Genomic DNA, 22,307 nt, shown 5'->3' with positions numbered 1-22,307 from the left:
CATTATAAATAAATCAGTATTGTGTTTAGATTTATCAGCATCTTCGGAAAACTGCTCCACTGACTGAGGTTTTGAATAATAGTTTATTTTGAATACAATACTTTTTACTTTTTCCGCCACAAAAACGACTGGCTGCATTTGACGTTTCGTGACAGCGGAATCTGGGCTGCATATGACGTTGATATTTTTCCTCTTCGCGAGTCTCTCTCAGGTGAGACCTAATCGCGAAAGCCCGAAGGGAAAATCGAGAGAAAAATACAACTCGCTCCGATTTGTGTGACCAATGTGCTGTAATAGAGGTGAGGAGATGCTTTTGTGTAATACACATATGTTTGAATGTGTTAGTGCACCGCTTGTGTTTTAACGCAGCAACCCTTTGCATATTGACTATGTGTGACGTCATACAGTTTGTTATCGAACGTTTCTTGGGATTCGTTGCTAGCAACCCTTCTGTTACCAAGGTTGTTCTGTGCTGTTATTCAAACAAAAACATGAAAAAATGCAGCACGCAAAGATGGCACTTCAGGTAATTAATATTCAATTGAGTTCTAACTATTGTTTTATTGTAGGACGAAATCTTGAACGAAGGGAATAGAGGCATGGAAAACAAGGACCTTACGGAACTGATGGAAGTGCTGGAATTATTCCACTTTTCACGAATACTTTGTGTGAGCTAACAAGTTTATGGCCGTAGTGCTGAAAGTCTCTATAATTGTAAAAGTTTTTTAACTCGCATATTTCTCAGGAATACAGATATTCAATGATTAAGGTCCTGAATAAACTTTCAAAAAATTTACATCAAGGCGTTTGTGATGCAGATTTTTTTCAGTTCTGCTTTTGAATAGTTCCACAATATGAAGTGTTTCGTACTAGCTGACGGGATGATGAAACTGTATGACGTCACTCCCCTTTTACTTAATGTTTGTTTTGATTTTATAACACTAACACAAGCACACATCGACTATCTCCACACCTTTTCTATATCACATTGTTGTGTGACGTCGAATGAAACTCGAGCAGGAGAGCAGGCAGACAGAAAAAGCAGCCTCCTGACACCGCCCATACTACCCCATTGGAAAATAACGAGCAACCATCTTTGGTTCCCACTGGAAAGTGGTTCCCACTGACAGCTCAATATTTGTAAACAAATAGTCGTTTAAGGACTAACATTCGAGAAAGGCGTAATCTTTTATGCAGAAAAAAAATCTTTTCTTTCAACAACAGTTATATTGGCACAAACAAACGGTTACTAACTATTCGTTTGCAGTACAGCAAAGTAATTTGAGTTGGTGTGATTAGCGTGGAACACATTAAAAAATCGGAGAAAAATTTCCCTGATATGATTACGCCACTTTACGTTGTTGTTCTTGAGTTTTATGCCGACCTAAAAAACATGGCTGCCTAGCACCGGGTTGAGAAAAAGGCAATCATCTGTCACTTTGCGAAAGTTTGGTGTTTTGTGCGAAAGTGTGCGATCACGCCCGGAGCCACATTCGCTGGAAACTCGCGATTTCGGCATTTGTATTTTCTGCAGCTGTGTCCTTGTCAGTGAAAGGTATTCTTTTTGTGCAAAGTGCAGTGTTTTTGGAGTGAATCTGACGCCGGGTCGATTTACGGTACATTATTCCGACGCCGCATACGAATAATCACTTTCCCTTGGTAGTGGAGGAAAAATATTGACCGGATTCGTGTAAGTGGTTAGTGCGGATATGCGCTCATTCGTTTCCTCTGTTGCGATAGTGTGGACTACGAGACATGAATGATATCATTGGCACACCGGGTAATGGGGTTTAATTTGTGGATAAAATGATTACTACTATTTAATTGGGAATGATATTCTGTTATTTTACACGGTTTTATTAAATGAGACACAAATGCAAAAAGTGGGTAATTGGCAAAAGGGAGTTGCACAGTACACACAAGCTGAGAGGCATGCTCTGTCCCAGTTGGGACGTAACGCCATAATGTTATATTATTTTTCAAACTAACATGACTCAATCAAAACTTAATTTTCAATGCTAGATTCATCTAATGACAGCTTGTATTTTTCGAAATGATTCAGAAAAGCCAATCGCTTATTTTGTGAATGAAATGAAGCTAAACCAGCTGTTGGCGAATAATCTTCAGTTAATTTCAACGAAAATCTGTTAGTTGAACTTTACATCGAATTAAAATAGTTATAATAGATTGTAATGTGACTGTGGCGAGTCTTATCAAGATATAGATTACATTATTTTTCATTGCAAGAATTATGTTTTGCCTAGAAAGAAAATTCTTGATAATTGTCAAACATTAAGTCACTCTGTTCCTACATCCATTCGTGATATTATTGGCAGTAAATCCCTTTCTATGATGAAAATTATTTTTGAGTATTTAAATGAAATTTGTTATGTTCTTTGATACTGCCTTTTTTTAATAATCTTTTCAGAGTTCAACAAAACAATCTCCTCGTTTGTCCGTTGACCACCACAGCCCAATGATGTTCTCCTTTCAAGATCTTGGCTCTGTTTTGGATTATTTCCGGTTTAGCCTTTATTTTTAATTAATCTTATTTTATAACGTTTTTGAAAAGATGAAGAGATTTTGGACCCTTTTGAGAAGTATTTGAATAAAAATCACTCAAAAGGGCTTTTCTCTCTTTCATTTTTTTTTTGTTAAAACAGATAAATAAATAAATAAATAGATTATAATGATCATGAATGCAGATATGAAGGGACTATTGTTCTCCACCTCCCCCTTATTTTATTTTCATAAACAATAGCTGAAACAAAAGCTATTCAAATACAACAAAGTTCAGAATATTAAAAAAGGTTTGATATTATTTACTAAATAAATAGTCTGGATAATCTGAGAAATAATATTGCGAGGCAAAGTAAGCACCCTGCATTATAACAGTAAATTTCCCTTCATTCTCAAATTGCAGTTGGTTCAGTATAATCAATACTATTAATGAATGGTTAAATTATAAACGAAAAACATGTTTACTTCGCAAAAAAAAAGAAAAAATGTGTTCGTTGGTCATTTAAGGGGTCAATGCTAAAGAAAACAACCCTTTTTAAAATAACTTTCGTGAAGTCCAAACAACCGATAATGGGTTTATATTCAGTATAATGATTCTTTAATATATTGAATCTGTTCACGTCATTCTGCTCATTTACCAAAATCTTTGAAAAAATAACATGTCAAACAAATTTAGGATGATTCAAATATGACGTCCATCGTTTTTCGGCATTTTTAGACCCCCCATCCCCCCCTCTGTCACGCTTTTTCCAATACCTAATACACGCACTGTCACACTTTCGTAGACTTTGGGCCTTAAAGCAACAAATCGGAGAAAATAAAAACATACAGCTCAAATATAAAAGCGGTATGTTTTAATTTGTTCCGATTTGTTTGTTTATAAAGAGAAAACTGCTTTTTCAGTGCACAATTTTGTCTTGGACCTCAACTGCTATTCGAGACCAAATGCTTGATATGTTCCCTATGCACACTATATGGAAAATGGTGACCAAACATCGAAAAATTGACTTGCTTTTAATGACACGTGTGTCTTGTATACACTCCTAAAATCCAAACGTCATACGTACATTCGGTGTTGAGCTCAAATCCTAAAATGGCGCCCGCTTAATTTTGAAGAACTTCAGAAGCTGCTGCTGCTTTAAACACTGTGTAAGATTGATTTCAAAGTAAATATGCTTTGAATACCAAAGAATCCCTGCATTACTTCATATTTTATATCTGATTTATAACCTCTATCAATTATAGCACGCGAAGGCTACAATAAGACAGACCAAACTCACAAAATTGGGGAAACAGGATTCAAAATGCTCAGATTGACAATAAAAATATCACAATCTTTTAAGTTTGTTTACATTTTCCATTTGGGAATTAGTTTTCTTTTAAAGCCTATTAGAAATAATATTGGTCTTTATTACAGTTAAATTTAATGCAAAACCATCTAGGTCCTATTGAAACGCTTCGTAAAGGCTAAAATCCACGTAGCTCTTACGTTTAGCGATGGTGGAATGGACGAAATTCCAAAGTTCATGCGTTCATTCTGGGCTACCTATGATTTACGTAAGAGCTACGTGAAAAGTGCGATGGAAAAAAAGTCACGTATGTTTTCACGTAACAATGACGTTTGGATTACCATTTGAGTGTACCATTTGATAGCCAGATAGTTCAAACCTAGATTCTCAAAATTTCAGCTCTCTTGGATGAAAACTTATTGCGCCACAGACGTCTGACTTAGAAAAAATGTAGAAAAGATGCATTTCAAAACAAATGCAATTTATTCAACAAAAAAAAAAAACGGTTCAATTTTGGAATTTAATACATCGTTGGAAAGGTAATTGTCTAAACATTAAAACAGCATACCGTTGAGGTTACACTAGGTCCGTCCCACTCGAGCTCAGATAGGGTACAACTTCTAGTACTGCATTTGGTCTCTTGGCACTGCAAAAAGTACCTGTGAAACTTCCAGTCTTTACTGCTTGATAATAATAATAATCATGCTCTTCCAAGTCATAGCTTACTGTAAATGATAATCACCACATTTTTTTTTCATCCAAGGGATTTGTTAGTTACGATGGCAATATAAAAAACTTCAATTTGAATTCGAAACCTTTCGAGGGATGGGTGCCAAAAACTAAATATAAGCGATCGTACCCCACTGCCTTCAAATACATTTTTGTTTTTTCGCTGAACCTGGATGACCAACAAATGTTCATTGCTTCCTACTGAGGCCATTATTCTAGTTCGCTAGATCCGATAGTTCAACTCTCACACCTTTTCGGTGTGACTACTCCTTTCTAGGATGAGCATTTCAATTTTTACCGGACTCAACGAATCGTATCCGCTCCGGTTGCAACCTTCTAAGGCAAGCAAACTTTTATTTTTCCGCCGGTCCCGACAATTCGTAACTGTCGCTTCGTCTGCTCCCTTCTAAGGTGAGCATTTTTTGAACAGCCTGACCCGGTGGATCGAAAGTCGCTAATGCAACTTTCCCGAAGTTTTACTTATTTGACTTACATGTTTGATGTCCTTTTTGCTCAACTGATGGTCAACTGATGGCTAAAATGATCTTAGTAATCCGTTCATCTCGACATCCAATATTGACATTCTTCTATAATTCTTCAATTGAACTCTTCAAGACTCCATTATATTCTTCAAATACTTTTTTTTCTAACCAAACAAACTAAATTTCGTAACTAACAGAAGAACGTGGTTTCTATCGTCGCCAATGTGAAACTTCCTTGACTGCTTGACAACTTGAATAATAATAATCATCTTCTTCCAAGTCATGGCTTACTGTAAATGATAAATCACCACAGTACCCAAGTTTGACAGATCGCGGTACACTTTTCAAGGCATTCTAGATTACCTCATGAGCCCTAAAGCCCCGTCTTTGGTAAGAATTCATAATAGAAATATTAGTAGTAGAACGCTAATGGCGTTGTCCTCATAAAACTGAATTAGTTTATTATCACCTTTAACTGCATCTTTTCATTGTTTGTTCGATGCCATGTTGTAGTGGATAATTTTAAAATTTATTTGACATTTTGAGGACCGGTACTCAAGCTGTCAGCGCGTGGCAAACTAGTTGTTGGTAACACGAACAGTAGCGACATTAGCATTCTTAGGTTGATGCTTCTACTGAATTCATTCACAAATTTTAAAACGCCAAAAATGGCAATTTTCGATACTCACTCACCCCCTCGTAACGCTTTTTGTATGAATAATTTTGAAATTTTGTATGCGCTGTAACATCTTAGGACCCCCTCCCATCCCATCCCATCGGAAAAAGAAAGATCACTACCTAAATGCAATTCTCTGTTCAAGTGCCGTTTTACAATTTTTACAAACTAAACTCAGGTTTTTTTCCCTAAAAACTATTATCAATGTTATCTATTTGCATTTGAAAAACGAGGACAATATTTTCGAATCATGAGTTTGTTTTCGGCTTTAACACTAACAACGTGTATATTGTGCAGTAATTAATTAATCTTAAAAAATCAGAAGAGAATTGTTTGTGATAATATGAAACTTAAGAGCATCGTGTTACTTTTTGATCAAAAAGAATCTCAAATAGTCAATGCAACAAAAGCATTTGAATGTACAGTCATCTCTCCCTTACTCGATATTCTGTATCTCGATATTTCCCCTAACTCGATGGAATGCGCGGTCCCTTTAATCTAGCATGCTTTGATACCTCTGTAAGTCGATACCTCTCTAACTGGATGTTCCCTAACTCGATGCTATCTGTTTGAGTTTCCAAAGTAAGTTTACCTCTCTAACTCGGTATTTTCATAAAAAGTTCCAAATGTCCTCCAAACGTTAATAAATTTCATGATAAATCATGATGATCATAATAAATTAAATTTATAGTAAAATTAAGGTTTACTGCCAATTTCTGGTCGCTAAAATTTTTAATTTTTGCAGATCGGTAAAAAGTGTCGCATAGGTAAATGTGGAAAAATTGTATTGTTTTTCACGTAAAAATAACTATTTGGAATACATTGTGTCAAAAGAATAAAAAGTTTAAAATTTGAAAAATATGTGTTCTGTATCTCGATACCTCTCTAGCTTGATGGTCCCTTCAATATCGAGTAAGGGAGAGTTAGCTGTATCAACACAAAATATAATATTGATCTTGCCAAAGAAGAACGACTACTTAAAAAGTTGAAGTACATAGCACAACATTTTTCCAATGCGTGGCAAAAGGCTTATCGCAAACAAAAGTGCTTTGAGAAATACAATAAGGATTGGCTCGACGTTCATTTGGAACCTGCAGAGTACATCGCAGAAACACTTTCATCGTCAACTGGCCGTGGACGTCCACAAAAACAATTTTATGAACTTAGTGATGGAAGTGAGCGAAGGATGAAACGTTTTTCGGCAATGACACCATAGAAAAGGCACTTGTAGAAAGTATTCGAAGATCTTGACAGCTCTGGAAATTTAAACACTGAAGGCAATGCACTAGATGAATTAATGGATTATGTTGAAGAACTGGATGATAATTTTGCTCTTGCTGAATATGTAGAAAATGAGTAGAATGCTTGTGAATTTGATTCAGTTTCAAGATAAAGTTAATAAATAAAATTTATTATTAAAATTTATCAATGTAAATTGTTACCACGTAACAAACTACGCACTGTCTTGATAGTCGAATTTATTTATGAGTCGCTTCAAGCTATAATGTAAAGGAAGATATTAAATATACGGAATAAATTTCCAATTATCTTATAAGAGTTCCAATTATTCGCTTACATTAACAGTGCGCCTTCTAATTATCGAATCCACTGATGACCCTTAGATCATGAACTAGCGCCTTTCACGTATAAATCTGCTGGGTTAATTATAGGCATATAGTTTAGCTTGAGCAATCATCAAATCCCAACCCACCTTTTATGCTTCCTGCATGGACAATTCACTTCAGTCGGGCGATGATATACTAGGCACTTAATTCAAGAGTTTGCTACGAAAATTCAATGAATTATAAGCTGATAGCGGATAACTAAATGAATTAACATACTTAATTGTAAATATGATGATTTGGAAAGCCTATTTGGTAAATATTATAACTCAAATTCAGATCGACGCACAAAACTGCTTCGTAATTGTTTTGTTCACATACATCCACCTATTTTAGTTTACTACCTACAACTGTTGGGTTGTGTGGAGCCCATTACCACTATCGCACTATTGGGTCTCTTGTCTAAGGCAAAAGCATTGCGTGCCGGGTTGCCGGTATGGCGGTCGCATTAACATCCCCCTCCCCGTGAGGATCGGTAGGATCCTTCACCTTTTCTGCCAGATCGAGCACCGCCAATTTGGATACTGGCCGTCGAAACAGTCCAGCTGACGTTTGTACTAACGCTTGTCGAACCCTTCCGTCTTTGCCAGCAGTCACGTCTAGGACACGCCCTCGTACCCAGCCGTTCCTCCTAGTCTCGTCGATCACGATGACCAAATCTCCAGGCCGCATCGGCTTCGTATCATGCAGCCATTTGACTCGTTTCGTTAGGGTTGGAAGGTACTCTAGGATCCAACGCTTCCAGAAGTGATCAATATTCCGTCGAATCAGGTTCAGAGAAGGTCGAAGTGCTGCCTCTGAATCTATAAGCTTCACCGCAGGTTGCTTCACCCCTGTTGAACTTCCAAGGAGGAAGTGATTTGGCGTGAGAGCCTCTTGTTCCGCTGAGTCCAGTGGTAGATACGTTAGGGGTCGTGAATTCACTATCGCTTCCGCCTCTACTATCAGGGTCTGTAGTCCTTCATCATCCAGTTTGTCGTCCTGAGGCATGCTTCTAAACGCGTTCTTGACGGAACGTACCATCCGCTCCCAAGATCCACCTATGTGGGGGGCTGAAGGCGGTATGAACAACCACTTCGTTGTTGCACTCGTGAAGGTCGTCGCCGCTTCCTCTTCGAGGCGCCTGACTTGTTCCCGTAAAACACGATCTGCTCCGGTGAAGTTACGTCCGTTATCGGAATAGATTTCAATTGGCGCCCCTCGTCGACAAACGAAACGGCGAATGCAGGCGATGCATGACTTCGTAGATAGGTCGTACGCTACCTCGACGTGAACAGCACGCATGGTCAAACACGTTATCAGGCAAATCCATCGTTTCGCTATTGCACGACCTATCTTCACCTGGATAGGCCCGAAATAGTCGATGCCAACATAGCTAAACGGACGAATTCCGGGCGATAGACGGGCTGTCGGAAGTAGTCCCATCATCGGTGTCTGTGGACGAGCCTTGTGTATCTTGCACCATTGGCAGTGGCTGACTACACTTCGCACTGTGGTACGTAGTCGGGGAATGTGGTAACGTTGACGCACTTCGTTGACTACTGTTTCAAAATTGGCGTGTAACAGCCTCTTGTGGTAATCGTCAAGGATGAGATGAGTAATGTAGTGCTTCCTTGGCAGGATTACAGGAAACTTTACGTCAATAGGCATCCCTTTCGCCGCAGAGATGCGGCCGTCAACTCGGAGAATTCCATCGTCGTCCATCATGGGAGTTAGATTCAACAGCACACTTGACTTCTCCAGGCCTGCTTGTTTTCCACTGGACAGATCCTTATTTTTCGAAAGGACGGCTACTTCGTCGCGATACGCTTCGGATTGAACCAGTTTCCAGATCAGAATTTCTGCTGCATGTAGTTCATCTTGCTGTAAGGCTGAGTTACGGCGATTTCCATCAGTTCCGGTGCGTTTCAGCCCGCCGATGAACCGAACTACGTATGCTGCTGTCCTCAAAAGTCGATTCCATTTGGAGAACCGTTCGAAAGTAAACGGATTGTGCAGAACTGTTATATTCTGGTGCAGGTAACACGCTCGAAGATCCTCGTCGGTAGCTACAATGTTCTTTTCTTGGGCGGGCCACATTTTCTCTGGGAGTTGCAGAAATGGTGGACCGCTGAACCATCGACTTGACGCATCAAGACACGGCCTTTCATTCCATTTCGTGGCATCATCTGCAACGTTGAGTTTGCTCGGGACGTATCTCCACTGTTTAACATTGGTCGTCGATAGAATCTCTCCGACACGGCAGGCTACGAATGGTCGATATCGTCGATGCTCTGAACGCATCCAGGCCAACGTAACTTGCGAGTCCGACCAGTAGACGCAGCGCTTGATTTGAATGGTGTGGCTCTCCTTCACAAATGACAGTAAACGTACTCCCAGCACCGCCGCCATCAACTCCAGACGAGGAATCGACACGTATTTGAGAGGAGCAACCTTCGTTTTGGCCGACACTAAAACGCACGTTGCTGTTTCGTCCGACCTGATGACGCGGAAATACACTAGTGCAGCGTACGCCACCTCACTCGCATCGACGAAAATGTGGGCCTCCACCGAATCGTACAGAGCAGCAGTTGCTCCGTTAAAGTAGCACCGTGGAACGCGAACTTCGTTGACGTCCTGTAGCAACTCAATCCACTTCACCCACCGCTCGTTGATCTGTTCGTCGATGCATTCGTCCCACTTGATCGCGCTCCTCCAAATGTCTTGCATCATTATTTTCCCATGCACGAGAACGCAGGCCAGCAGCCCTAAGGGGTCAAATAGACTCATTACACACTTTAGGACTTGCCGCTTCGTTGGCTTTGTACCCGCCTCGATCAGTGTGGCGATTTCCTCGCGAAACGATGTCGAAAACAGTAGAATATCGTCTTCAGTGTGCCACAGCATTCCCAGCACGCGTTCTGAATCTGACTTTGGGGCGAGATTCTTGGTGGATTGCTTTGGATGCTCCCCTAGATACTCTAGGACAGCCCTTTGGTTGGAGGCCCAGTTACGCAGCTCAAAACCACCATTCGAGTGAATCCACCTTACTTCGACCGCCACTGATTTCGCTTCGTCGGTTGACTCAAAACTATCCAGATAGTCGTCAACATAGTGGCACTTGTGAATCGCCTCCGATGCCCGTGGGTATCGCTCGGAGAACTCCTGCGCGTTGCGGTTCTTGATGAACTGAGCGGATGAGGGGGAGCTAGTGGCTCCGAAGGTGAGAACGTCCATCATGAATACGCTGGGCTCATCGCCGGGATTTTCACGGAACAAGAAGCTTTGTGCCGGTCGGTCACGCTCAATGACTTGTACCTGGTGAAACATCTCCTTAATGTCACCACTTACTGCCACTGGATACTGTCGGAAGCGGAATAGCACGGAAGGGAGCGATATCAGGAGGTCTGGACCAGGGAGTAGCACGGAATTTAGGGATATCCCGTCGACTTTTGCTGCTGCATCCCAAATTAAGCGCACTTTTCCTGGTTTCTTAGGGTTGCACACAGCGCCTAGCGGAAGATACCAGGTCCGTCTGGGGTCAGCATTCGCAAGCTCTTCTGTAGTCGCTCGGTGAGCATACTTCTTCTCCTGGTACTCGCTAATTTGCCGATGAATGTTTTCCTTTAAAAGGGGATCGCGAGACATTCGCCTCTCAAGGCATTCCAAGCGTCGAAGGGCCATAGAGTAACTGTCCGGCAACTCTACAACATCGGATCTCCAGAGAAGTCCCGTCGCAAATCGGTCACCCACTCTAATCGTCGTTTCCTCCATGATTTGTCGTGCTTTCAATTCTTCCCTGGACTCTAACTTTTCCGGGAAATTTGTCGGACAATCTTCGGCGTTGAAGAAATGTTTAATGAGACGATCCAGTTTCTCCTCGGATTTACACTCGCAAACGTGGTAGCTGTATTCTTCCGTTTTCCCTAACTTATCCAAACTTCCGTAGACGCACCATCCTAAGCGAGTCTTTGTCGCTATGACACCACTGTTTCCTTCCTTGATCTTCTGCGGGACGGCCAGCTGTAGGTTTCGTAGGCCGACTAATATCTTCGGTGTAGCGGCCTCGTGGCTCCGAATAGGCAATCCTTTCAGGTGGGGGTGGTCCGCTTGCAGCTCAGTGAATCGTATTGTTTGCGTCGGCAAGTTAAGATTCCCGACGGTGCGTGCGTGCACCAACTGGAACGTCTTCTTTCCTCCAACTTCCGAAACTTCCAGCGACACAATCTGTGACTCGTCCTCGCTTCTCGTCATGTTAGCGGTCCACCTGAGGCACAGCGGTACTGTTGGTCCTTCTATTCCCAGCTCTTGAACCAGGCTTTGCTCCACCAAAGTCGAAGAAGATCCCTCATCTAAGAAAGCGAACGCATTTACTGACTTGGATTTTCCGTGCAGTGTCACGGGAACGATTCGGAAAAGTACGGATTGGCCACAATGGTGATGAACATGGTTCTCTGCTGATGACCCAGCTGTGTCGATCGATGTGTCAGGTTTTCCATGTAACAGTTGATGGTGACGGAAATCACATCCATTAATTCCACATCGGCTGGACACTCTACAAGGGCGGCGACCGTGAGGATTAAGGCAGCTGCGACACAGTTTCAATCGTTGAACATTTTTCCACCGGTCGTCGACCGAGAGTTGCTGGAATTTTGTGCAGCTTTTCAGACGGTGGCCGACGCTTTCGCAAAATAGGCATGGCTTTTCACCTTCCCACTTTTCTTGCACTGGAGTGCTGATATTGTTGCCCTCGGAATGGGTGTTGACGAAGCTTTTATCTTTATATCGGGGCTTTTCGCTCCTGGCTTGTTGACCCCCCGTGTAAATCACCACCTTGCTGACAGACTCAACAACTGTCCCCATGAAGTCACTGAAGGTTCTCAAACTCGCTTCAGGTTCGAACATCAGATGCTGGGCCCATTGCAGCTTCACGTTGGCCGGCAATTTTTCCACCATTTCTTGTAGAAGCGCTGGGTTCGACAGGTGTGCTTGTTGCCCCGCTGCTATGAGATGCTGAGCCAGATTTCTAATCGACATTCCAAAATCGATCAGCGAATCCAACCTCTCTGGCTTTGGCGCGGGTGTTTCGCGCACTCTCTCGATCAACTTGTTAATGATAACCTCCGGACGACCATATAACGTTCGAAGAGTCTGTATCACATTAGGCACCGACTCTGGCGACAGCAAATAATAGCGTACCGACTTAAGCGCGTTGCCTTTCAGGCACCGCTGCAACCGTGCGAGGTTTTCAATGTTGTTAAATCCACACGCCTCGGTGGAGTTGTGGAAGCTGCTGTAGAAAATTGGCCATTCTTCTGGATCCCCAGAAAAGTCCGGAAGATCCCTCGGCATGACTTGCCTGGCTGCCAGTTGTTCGGGGGAAGGCCGACGTAAGTTGATTTGTTCCGGATTCAACGCTGGAGGTTGACTGTTTTGAAATCCCGTGTCGAGGTTGAAGTTCATAGAGGGAATATAGGGATTTGGCGGCTGAACAAAACTTGTCGCACTGGTGTTCGGAATCGTGAAAGAACTATCACCGAGTTTCACGCTTCTACCGACATTTTCGGTGGTTCTTGGGATGACACCGTTCGCGGGAGCGCTCAGGCGGGTATTTTCGTGTAGAGGAGTATTGAAACGAGTAGCAGGGGTTTCCAATTGGAAATTTCGACCCGTCGGCTGTAGCGTGCTGTTGAGTGGTGGAGGAATTGAGTGCGCGTGTCTGAATCGCGTCTGCTCAATCAGCGTTGATTCTACCAACGGCGGCTTCACAGCGTTTTGCTTAGGGGCGAAACGAATTCGGGGGCCCGCTCTACTAGTTCCTTTAGATTCGTCTCCCTGGGCGAGCAGAGTTGAACTGCGATGTCTTTGATCTGGAATTCCACTCTCGGTCAATCTCGTCTGGTTCGAACTCACTACAGAAATTTTGGGCGGTTTGATGGCATTGCGAACAATCGGAATCTTTGGTCTTACTCCTTTATTGGCAGTGGTATCTTGGCGAGGGTTGGTGAGGGCGTCGCCACCTGAGACTTCTTCTTCCTGCTGCATCATCTCCAATCGGCATTTTCGCAACTGGGATTCCAGGCTTAACAATTGCTCTGCTGAAAGGGGCTGTTGTCCGCACTGAGACAGCTGCTGTTGCAGAGTACGTAGAACAGCATTGCCTGCAAACGATTTGCCAACCTCACTAGCAGGCTCAGTAACGATGGGAAGCTGAAGCAGTGGATCAGAAAAATGTCCGACTTTATTGGTCGAGATATCGATGCCAGCATCCTGGGCTAACCGACGGTACAGATTTAACGATCCGATGGGTGGATCAGCGGTTGTTAACTCAGGGTTTGAATACTTTTCAACCCATTCTTCGACCTGCTTATCACGATCTTCGATCTCGATCATGCGGCTTCGGACGCTACAGTCGTCGGAATCATCCCCCACAAGCGACTCTTCCAGCTGATACATTTCCTGCGAATGTTTTTTCTGCAACTCTAACTGCTTCCTTTCCAGCTCCAATTCTTTTTTCTCTAACTCCTGTTGTTCTGCCAAGCGTTTGCGTTGCAAATCTGCTCTTCTGCTAGAAGTCGTCGACCTAGATGAAACCGGAATGGAGGGTGGGCGGCACCTCGGGCAGATCCAGTCACGGCTTGAAATAGACTCGCTGACCCCAGCGCAGGTGAAATGCCACCATTTGTCGCATTTGTCGCATGCCACCAGATCATCTTCCACTTCTGGGTTGTCACAGGCCACACACGTACAGATTTCGGATTGTTCCAAATCCATTGTCGATCCACTAGGCCTATCAGTGGTCATGATGTTAATCTTGAAGATTTGTTACCACGTAACAAACTACGCACTGTCTTGATAGTCGAATTTATTTATGAGTCGCTTCAAGCTATAATGTAAAGGAAGATATTAAATATACGGAATAAATTTCCAATTATCTTATAAGAGTTCCAATTATTCGCTTACATTAACAGTGCGCCTTCTAATTATCGAATCCACTGATGACCCTTAGATCATGAACTAGCGCCTTTCACGTATAAATCTGCTGGGTTAATTATAGGCATATAGTTTAGCTTGAGCAATCATCAAATCCCAACCCACCTTTTATGCTTCCTGCATGGACAATTCACTTCAGTCGGGCGATGATATACTAGGCACTTAATTCAAGAGTTTGCTACGAAAATTCAATGAATTATAAGCTGATAGCGGATAACTAAATGAATTAACATACTTAATTGTAAATATGATGATTTGGAAAGCCTATTTGGTAAATATTATAACTCAAATTCAGATCGACGCACAAAACTGCTTCGTAATTGTTTTGTTCACATACATCCACCTATTTTAGTTTACTACCTACAACTGTTGGGTTGTGTGGAGCCCATTACCACTATCGCACTATTGGGTCTCTTGTCTAAGGCAAAAGCGTTGCGTGCCGGGTTGCCGGTATGGCGGTCGCATTAACATAAATTATATTTTATTTTGTAGTATGTGTGAAGAACCCACTGAACTGGTTGCACGGTTTAGCTCAATTGCTTGTCTAGATCGATACGATATCATTGGATAACTGGGAAGCTAGGGTATGTATAGGTGGAAGCTATAATCAAAACAAACCTTAGAAGGAAAACAATAGTGTGGATTATTTCGAAGTTGAAGTTAAAACTATATTTTTCTAAAATTAAATAAAATTATACTGTTCTATTGAAAATAGTGGAATAATACGGTAGTTACAGTGTATCTAGTAGTGGAATAGGAGCTGACTGGTAAAATAGGTAAATTTATTGATCGTTCATTATAACATAACGGTTTTGCTAGCAGGTTGTGCACCGACAAGGTCCCAGTTAATACGCTGCGTAATTACTGTATTTAGAATTACCATCTAATTGAAAAGAGTGAGTAGGTGCAGTAATCTAATAAAAAAAACTAATTTACCTATTCTATAGACTAGTAGTAACAACCGTGGTAGACGGCTGATCGAATTCTCATTGCAAGAGGAACAACAGGAGAAACTATCTTGTAAGTCAGAACAAAATTTGTAATAATGTACTTATTATATGACCATATTAAAATTGCAGTTTTGAGCTGCTTGTAAGCTGCTACGAGACGTTAGTGTATTCCGCCGAATTCCGAACAAACTCAAAAAAGATATGTCGGATTTGGAAGCCTCAAAAATGAGCGTGAATTTCACGATGACGGCCTGTGCAGCCTGTGCAGCCTGTACCATGACTTCCGACACTGATGAAGGGATGGTTGGTTGTGATGGATGCAACAACTGGTACCACTACCGGTGTGTTGGTGTGGACGGTTCGGACATCCAAAACCAAGAAAAGTGGTTCTGCCCGATGGAAGCCTGTCAGAAGGCCGAAGAAGCCCTAGCGAAGAAGTCGGAAGAGAACCGGAAGAAAGGAGCTAAAGGTAAGAAGTCTCGTGCTGTAGATGATGCTTCCGACAAGTCAAGCGCCAAGTCGGATCATCAAATGAGCTCGTTGTTCGAAAAGAAGCTGAAAGCCTTGGAAAAGGAGCAACGAGTGAAAGAAAGGGAGATAGAAGAAGAACGCCAACTCTGGGAAAAACGTATGGTTATGGAGCGGATCCTGAAGGAGAAAAGGCTACAAATGGAGACCGAGATGCGTCAGCGCGAAATGAAGCAGGAAGAAGAGCTGCTGAAAAAGGCGTTGCGAGAAAAACAAGAGCATTTGGATCGAATGGAGCGCATGCGGAAAGATTACCACGCGAAAATGGCAGATGTGGAGGAGAAGTTGAATAATTCCGTATTACAAAAGATAAGAGTGGAGAAGAAAGATGCCAATCGTACACCGCCAAGGCTGCAGGACGAGGCTGGAGGAATAAAAGGAAAAGGATTTGATTTGCACGAGAAGATGTCGGAGCAGGATGACCAGGAGAAAGAATCCGAAGAAGAAAGCTCGGACGGTGATAGCGAAGAACCAACCAGCTCAGAAGAAGAGGAATGCAATGAAGATTGCGAAGAAGAATCAGAGGAGGAATCGGAAATAGATGAGAAAGTAGCGAGAAAGAAGAATGAAAAACAGGCAAACAGGAAGGTGGTGTCACACGGGCTGGGGCGACAAACCGCAGCACCCACAAAAGCACAAATCGCGGCGCGAAATGGAATATGTAGGAAGCTGCCAATGTTTTCTGGTAAACCTGAAGAGTGGCCACTCTTCATAGGCAGTTACGAGGCGTCGAACAAAGCATGTGGGTATACTGACATCGAGAACCTCGTAAGGCTTCAGGAATGCATTAAAGGACCAGCTCTAGAAAGTGTACGTGGCCAGCTGTTGCTGCCAAAGTCGGTGCCGAAGGTGATCGAGAAGCTGCGACAGCTATACGGGTGACCGGAACTACTTCTGCAGTTTCATCTTGAAAATGTAAACCGGCTGGAGTCCCCGAAGGCTGAAAGGTTGGAATCGTTTATTCCCTTCGGAAACGCTATCGAACAACTCTGCGACCACCTTGAAGCTACTGACATGAAACAGCATCTCGTCAATCCTTTGCTTCTTCAAAATCTGCTGGATAAGCTACCGTCATCCGATAAAAGAGAGTGGGTCCGTTTTAAAAATAATAAACGGAAGGTGAATTTGAGAACGTTTTCCGACTTTTTGTCGCGAATCGTATCGGAAGCTTGCGAAGCCAACGCGTGCAGTGCGATTAAATTGAACGAAATTAGAACTGTTAAGTCCGGCAGAGTAGGCATGACAGAGAAAAGCGCAGTCTACACCCACAGTACACCAGAACATTCAATGGAAACCACACCCCTTGGGAATCCTCCCAGCGGAAGTGTTAAGCCCTGCAAAGCTTGCAAGCGCACTGATCATCGTTTGCGGTTTTGCCAGGACTTTAGAGCTATGTCTTTCGCCGATCGGATAAAAATCGTGGAAAGGGAAAAAGTTTGTAAAATCTGCCTAAACGAACATGGAAAAGCACCATGCAAGTTTAAAATTCGTTGCGACATTGAAGAATGTGACGAACGTCATCATCCGCTCCTACATCCAGTTGGAACTAGGGTTGTAATGAACACATATTTTCAATTACAAGGTGCAATCCTGTTCCGAATGGTTCCGGTGAAATTATACTGTGGAAATCGTATGGTGAAGACACTGGCGTTTTTGGACGAAGGAGCGTCAATAACTTTAGTGGAGCGGTCATTGACAGACACATTGGGCGCTGTAGGAGTTCACGAGCCGCTAACAATCACCTGGACAGCAGACGTCACACGGGATGAAAGAAGCTCAACGAAAATGAACCTCTGGGTATCTGGAAATGAAGAAAAGTTTCTTTTGAAAGCAGTGCAGACAGTAAAGCAACTGCTGTTGCCACGACAGTCTGTAGATATTGAAGAAATGAGTGCAGCGTATCCATTCCTTCGCGATGTACCATTTTCATCATATCCAAGTCAGCGACCAGGTATGCTGATTGGCCTTAATAACCTGCATGCTATCGCTCCAATGGAAGCCAAAATTGGTCAGCAAGGAGAACCTATCGCTGTGAAATCCAAACTCGGTTGGGCGGTGTACGGGCCGACGAAGAAGCCTCGAGAAGGAAATTTTCTGGGATACCATCACAAAGTTTCCAATGAAGATCTACACGATATATTGCGAGATCACTACGCACTGGAGGAGTCCGTAGTGGCCGTATCACAAGATTCAAAAGAAGAGAAACGGGCTCGGGAGATTATGGAGCAAACGACCGTCCGAGTCGGTGACCGCTTTGAGACCGGTATGCTGTGGCGAACTGATGTACCTAAATTCCCAAACAGCTACCCAATGGCGGTGCGTCGGATGAAGCAGTTAGAGCAACGTTTGATGAAGACGCCGGACTTAATGGACAATGTACGCAAGCAGATCATGGAGTACCAACAAAAGGGTTATGCGCATCTAGCGACGCAAGAAGAGTTATCTAAATTCGACCCGGCTTCTTCATGGTTTCTTCCTATCAACGTTGTATTGAATGCAAAGAAACCCGGGAAAGTGCGACTGGTATGGGACGCAGCAGCAACAGTAAATGGAGTCTCACTGAACTCCCAGTTGTTGACAGGTCCAGATTTGCTCACTCCGTTAACAAGCGTAATCAATCGTTTCCGTGAGCGTCCAATCGGATTCGGAGGCGATATACGTGAAATGTATCACCAGATACTCATACGGGAAGCCGACAAAAGCGCTCAATTATTCGTTTTCCGTAATAGTCCAGATGAACATCCCAGCGTATACGTCATGGACGTAGCTACGTTCGGATCGAAATGCTCCCCGAGTCAAGCGCAATATGTAAAAAACCGAAATGCTCATGAGTTTGTGGAACGGTTTCCTGAAGCCGCCGACGCGATAGAAAAGAAACACTACGTCGATGATTATTTTGATAGTGTAGACACGGTCGAAGAAGCCATCGACAGAGCGAAAGAGGTTCGATTCGTTCATTCGAAAGGCGGTTTCGAAATAAGGAACTGGGTGGCTAACTCCGACACATTTCTCGATGAACTGGGCGAAGAGAAGGCGTCGCAAGCGGTGCATTTCAACCGTGACAAGGAGAGCGGAACTGAAAGGGTGCTTGGAATCGTCTGGGACCCAAAGTATGATCAATTTTCGTTTTCGATGGAGCATCGACATGATGTGAAACCGTATCTTCTAGAAGGTGTTCGCCCGACAAAGAGAATTGTTCTTAGTAGTGTCATGGGGTTTTTCGACCCACTAGGTTTGCTCACGCCATTTACAATCCATGGAAAATTAATAGTCCAAGAACTGTGGCGTACTGGTTGCGAGTGGGATGAAGAGATAGATGATGATTCCCTTGCTAAATGGGATCGATGGACTGGATTATTGCCGAGCGTTTCGGAAATTCGCATTCCGCGTTGTTATTTCGATGGCAGCCGTTCAACGTCAATCGAGTGCTTGGAGCTTCATGTGTTCACTGATGCCAGCATCCACGCGTATGGTTGCGCGGCATACTTCCGAGCAGTAATTGGTGGAATAGTCAAATGTTCGCTGGTTATGTCTCGCTCCAAGGTGTCTCCACTCAAACTTCAGACTATTCCTCGCCTTGAACTAATGGCAGCTGTGCTAGGGGCAAGGATGATGCACACTGTGAAGTCCAATCATTCGCTACCCATAACAAGACAGGTTTTGTGGAGCGATTCTCAGACGGTGTTGAGTTGGATACGGTCGGATCAGCATAAATATAAACAATTTGTCGCCTTTCGAATAGGAGAAATAGTTGAACTAACGCAAGCAAGTGACTGGAGGTATGTTCCATCGGATAAAAACATCGCAGACGTTGTAACTAAATGGGGATCAGGGCCACCTTTGGCATCTGATAGCCAGTGGTTTAAAGGACCTATTTTCCTGTATGAGCCGGAGAATATGTGGCCAGAACAAGTAAAAACGGAAGTTATCGTTCCGGAGGAAATAAAAGCGTGCATGTTGTTTCACAGCGCGGCGTTTTCGAGTCCTCTCATTAACGTTCAAGTTACTTCACGATGGCGAAGGATAGTTCGAATTGCGGCTAGCGTCGTACGCTTTGTGGAAAACTGTCGCAGGAAAAGGAGCGGCGAACCAATTCTTGTGTCGATGGCTTACAACTCAATGGTGCGATACATAAAAGGAAACCCAAAGCGAATAGTCCAGCCTCTGTGTCAAAAGGAGCTACAAGCAGGCGAAAGTGTTCTACTAAAGCAAGCCCAACATGATAGCTTTCCGGAGGAGATCAAGGTGTTAGAAGCTAGACGAGATTTTAGCTCAACGGTGTATATTGACAAATCGAGCTGGCTCTACCCATTACGTCCGATTCTTGATGCTGACGGAGTGGTCAGAATGGATGGTAGATTATCTTTATCAGAAGCAGTTCATTTTTCTATATTCTATATTCCCAAGCTACGGTCGGTGGTAACGTCAGTCGCAAAAGGGTGTTCATGGTGTCGTGTCAATAGGTGTCAACCACAAATCCCGTTGATGGCTCCGCTTCCAGTTCAACGTGTTACTCCGCAACTACGCCCCTTCTGCTCAGTTGGGGTCGACTATCTTGGTCCAATAGAAGTAACAGTTGGTCGACGGAAAGAGAAGAGATGGATTGCCTTGTTCACCTGCTTAGCAGTAAGGGCAATTCACCTAGATGTAGTACATAGCTTGACTACAGAAGCATGCCTTATGGCGATCAGACGATTCATCTGTAAACGTGGATCACCGGACGAGTTTTTCTCGGATAATGGGACGAATTTTAAAGGCGCAAGCAATGAGATGACAAGGGCGATAAAGGAAATCAAGACTGAATGTGCAGAAAGCATCGTTAGTCCAGCGATCAAGTGGCACTTCATTCCGCCAAGTACTCCTCACATGGGCGGTGTATGGGAGAGAATGGTTAAATCGGTAAAAGCGGCGATGAAGGCGATAGACGATGGTAGGAAGCTAACCGATGAAGTGCTCTTGACAACGTTATCCGAGGCCGAGGACATGATAAACGCACGTCCGCTCACATATCTTTCGCAAGAATCCGGCGTAGAAGCAATTACGCCAAATCATTTTTTGCGTGGATTCGTCAAAGAAGCAGATCTCAATGTTGAACACTTTGGGAATACAGAAGCGCTGCGAAATTTATACAAACGGTCACAGTATCTGGCTGACAGGATGTGGCAGAGATGGTGCAAAGAGTATTTGTCCAGTATCAACCGGCGGACGAAGTGGCATGATGAACAAAGGATTCTGAAAGTGGGGGATCTGGTATTCGTTGTTGAAGGAGATCAACGGAAGAACTGGATTCGTGGAGTTGTCGAAGACGTCATCAGAGGTGCTGATGGGAACATACGACAAGCGATGGTTCGGACGGTAAAAGGTGTTTTCAGGAGAGCCGTAGCAAACCTGGCAGTGGTTGAAATTCCTGGTAAAACCGGAACCGATGAAACGGAACCGGAGTTACGGGCTGGGGTGTGAAGAACCCACTGAACTGGTTGCACGGTTTAGCTCAATTGCTTGTCTAGATCGATACGATATCATTGGATAACTGGGAAGCTAGGGTATGTATAGGTGGAAGCTATAATCAAAACAAACCTTAGAAGGAAAACAATAGTGTGGATTATTTCGAAGTTGAAGTTAAAACTATATTTTTCTAAAATTAAATAAAATTATACTGTTCTATTGAAAATAGTGGAATAATACGGTAGTTACAGTGTATCTAGTAGTGGAATAGGAGCTGACTGGTAAAATAGGTAAATTTATTGATCGTTCATTATAACATAACGGTTTTGCTAGCAGGTTGTGCACCGACAAGGTCCCAGTTAATACGCTGCGTAATTACTGTATTTAGAATTACCATCTAATTGAAAAGAGTGAGTAGGTGCAGTAATCTAATAAAAAAAACTAATTTACCTATTCTATAGACTAGTAGTAACAACCGTGGTAGACGGCTGATCGAATTCTCATTGCAAGAGGAACAACAGGAGAAACTATCTTGTAAGTCAGAACAAAATTTGTAATAATGTACTTATTATATGACCATATTAAAATTGCAGTTTTGAGCTGCTTGTAAGCTGCTACGAGACGTTAGTGTATTCCGCCGAATTCCGAACAGTATGTTTATCCATGCAGTATAAAAAAATGGAGACAAATCATTAACTTAGTTAAAGATGTTGTAATGTGTTCAGTAAATAAAATGAAAACATATAGTCTATATAAATAAAAATGGAATGGTGTTTGTATGTCACGAAATGGGTTGAAAACGGTAGAACCAATTTTTACAAATCTTTCATTGTTGCATTCGTCTAGGGTTCCAACGTGTTCGCACGTAGAAAAAGTTTGGGAAAGTCTTTGGAATAGTTGTAAAAACGGGAGATATCTAATGTGTCATTTTGTACGGGACATTGCATGCCATTTAACAACAGCCTACTTGATAGCAAGACCAAGTTTGCCGGGGCCACAAGTATAATATAATATTCCTTTCGACTATAATAATTATGTCGACTATAGTTACTACAGTATTCGTATTAATTAGACTATAGTTACTATAGTATTCG

At 42.8% G+C, this 22,307-nt stretch overlaps 1 protein-coding gene across 5 annotated transcripts in view; it reads left to right on the top strand.

Annotated features, from left to right (window-relative positions):
* The first annotated feature begins 1,404 nt into the window (after window positions 1-1,404).
* LOC5577268 (elongation of very long chain fatty acids protein 6) overlaps window positions 1,405-22,307 on the top strand; it is a 138,184-nt gene continuing 117,281 nt past the window's right edge. Inside the window, exon 1 of one of the 5 annotated variants that reach the window (XM_021843286.1) lies at window positions 1,405-1,555. The gene's annotated coding sequence lies outside the window, so the exon portion shown is untranslated. Of the gene's footprint in view, window positions 1,617-1,671; window positions 1,691-22,307 lie in introns of those variants that run through there. The other 4 variants (XM_021843290.1, XM_021843294.1, XM_021843287.1 and 1 more) reach the window with 4 other exon arrangements.

This window comes from Aedes aegypti, chromosome 2 (genome assembly GCF_002204515.2).
Source record: "Aedes aegypti strain LVP_AGWG chromosome 2, AaegL5.0 Primary Assembly, whole genome shotgun sequence".
NCBI lineage: Eukaryota > Metazoa > Arthropoda > Insecta > Diptera > Culicidae > Aedes > Aedes aegypti.
The sequence above is the reverse complement of the archived record's forward strand: the minus strand, read 5'-3'. Positions and strand labels throughout refer to the sequence as shown.